Source organism: Nanorana parkeri, unplaced genomic scaffold, assembly GCF_000935625.1.
Source record: "Nanorana parkeri isolate BGI_ZX_2015 unplaced genomic scaffold, ASM93562v1 scaffold626, whole genome shotgun sequence".
Lineage (NCBI taxonomy): Eukaryota > Metazoa > Chordata > Amphibia > Anura > Dicroglossidae > Nanorana > Nanorana parkeri.
This window is the reverse complement of record NW_017306894.1, coordinates 216,013-218,678: the sequence shown is the minus strand read 5'-3', so window position 1 is coordinate 218,678 and position 2,666 is coordinate 216,013. Positions and strand designations below refer to the sequence as shown.

Genomic DNA, 2,666 nt, shown 5'->3' with positions numbered 1-2,666 from the left:
TATATATATATATATATATATCTTGGTATGTATTTATTAGTTATGGATAGAGCAAGGAACGGTGAAACCCAAACTTTTTTGGTAATTAATTAGTAAATTAGTAATTATACCAAATTTTTTAGGGCTGCCATTACAGAGCTCTCCGTTTGAAAACCCTTGTTGCAAGGTAGTCATGCTCATCCAAAGGCTCCACTGACCCAGACCGAGTATGAAGATCATACTTTGGTTGCCAAATATCGGCAAGTTGGTCAAATATTGGCATATTCTTCCATAATTTAAGAAATTTGAGAAATAAATCCATGAGAGAAAATTGCCATGAATAAATGTTCTCTCCTCCTTCGGCCTCGGCATCTATATCAACCTTTAAAAATGATCCAATGTTGTTTCTCTGAGAAATTTTTGGCCACTCAGCAGGTCACTCAGCCTTCCTCAACATATTTCATATCTGCTGGTTTCTCTTAGAATTTATTTCATTTCGAGTAAAGGACGGTTTCCGTGGAGACAACATGTTTCTAGAGCCGCCATCGCTACCTGCGTTTCCATGGAGATATGTTAGAGACGGGAGAACCTTCGCAAAGATGTCACATGTCATTTCTTACTGAAATGTTATATATTGTATTTTTGAATGAAAAGCCTCAACAACCAATCAGAAATGATCATTTATGATAAAAGCTGAAACGTTAGCGCGTGCTTGATTTTGGAAACGAGTGAAGTGATTTCGGCTAAATTGATTTTTGCATGAAGTTACCAAGTTCGCTATCATCAAAAATGTTCTCTTCAGCTGAAGTCCACTCAATCAGCTGCCTAGACGACAGTTCCTTAAAGAAATTAAGTTTAATTCTTATAATTTTTTTTATTGAAAAGGTTTGTGTTTTGTTCCGTTATTTATTTTCAGGCTGTGTTTATGGTATCTCATTTGAGCATTCTTTGCATTTATTTTCCTTTTTTGTATATTTGAGTGTTATTCGTGTATTGCCATATAAATGTTTTTTATTTCAAGCCCCACCACAGGCAAAAACGATCTCCCTACCCTACCCCTCCCTTTCCCTGAAATTCTGCAAAAGTCTGGAAATGTTGGCAAATTCTTACCAACATTTACCTAAACGTGCGCAGACACCCCCCCCCCTATGCGTCTCTGCCAAGTTGCACAGACCTGACAGATGGCCGCAATGTGTCATGCACTGAATCTGCACATATGCAGAACGCAATGGCTCCCTACCCGTTCCAATAGACCTGACAGAGAAGTGCAGCAATCTTAAAATGTGCAGCGGTTTTTGCCGCACGCAAAGACATGTCGCAGGTCTCTGCTAGGTCTATGGGACCTGACATAGACCAGTGGCGTGTCTGCAAATGCGACAGATCTTTTTGAAGATGGCAGTAAGGGACCTGGTTTGTGACAGGGGATTGGTGGATCACAGTAGGACACCATTGGATTTGGGTGAGTATGCTACCTGAGCTCACCCCAGCGCACAAGATAATAGGAGGTCAACAGCGGATTAACCCCATTGGGCCGTCAAATTACCCCAAACCAATTTTTCAGCGTTTGACTTGCTTCTGTGGCCGATGTCAAAGTAAATTAGTACACAAAGTGTTGAATATCCCATCCTGTGCCTCAGTTAACATTCAATGTTCCTAATTGGCAGGTTCAGCGAGTATATCCTTCACATAACTTTTTTGTTTCATGCTTTGCGGTTCTAAGCCAATTGCTATTCATGCACCCCATGAGTAACTCTTTATTCTGCCGACAGAGGTGATGTCCTTGAACAGGAGACGTCCTTGTCAATAGCAATAAAAACAGGAATGATGAAAGAAAGTGAACGGTGGCTCCGTAGCTGAGTACGTGACAAGCCTTTCCTTGGATATCTCTTCCCCCTGGAGAGTTACGAGCAGCGACAATACTGCAGATCGCTGCTTGCTGATATGCTATTGGCTGGATCTGATCAGGACAATATTGGAAATGACAATATCTTCGAGGCATCAAAACTGGTGATAGATTTCATTGAAGCCTATTTTGGATATTAAAGTGTAAACCAGAGAACAAAGATGTAATATATTGCAGCTTACCAATCCTTGGATGTGATGGCTGCATTCATTTTTTATTTTCCTTTATATTTACCTGGTGACCCTGCCAGTAACACACTTCCTGTCCTAGGGTGACAACCTCACTAACTGTACTGTATCTATTAGGGATGCACCGATACCGATACTAGTATCAATATCGGTGCCGATTCCGAGTATTTGGGCAAGTACTCGTACTCGCCCAAATGCTCCGATGCCTAGCACGAGTACTTCCGGTATCAGGAAGCCGGGCAGCGCGTTATTACCCGCTGCCCGGTCTCGCGATTGACCGGGAAGCGGCTCCATGCTCTCTCGTCACTTGTGATGAGAGAGCATGGAGCCGACTTCCAGGCCAATCAGGAAGCCGGGCAGCGTGTAATGACGCGCTGCCTGGCTTCCTGATTGGTCGGGAAGCTGGCCAATCAGGAAGCTGGCCTCGTGACGTAAGGTTACCTTACCTTAGTATGTGCAGCCTGTCACCCCCGGGGCCTCTCCAGCGAGAATGCGGCCTTCGTCCGGTACCCAGCCGGAGCCGTCCAATCAGGAAGCCGGGCGCCGTCTAATGACGCGACGCCCTGCTTTCTGATTGGCCGGGAAGCTGGCTTCAT

At 43.9% G+C, this 2,666-nt stretch overlaps 1 protein-coding gene across 1 annotated transcript in view; it reads right to left on the bottom strand.

Moving 5' to 3' along the window:
- TMEM163 (transmembrane protein 163) overlaps window positions 1-2,666 on the bottom strand; it is a 103,045-nt gene that overhangs the window by 23,896 nt on the left and 76,483 nt on the right. The gene's annotated exons all lie outside the window — the stretch shown is intronic.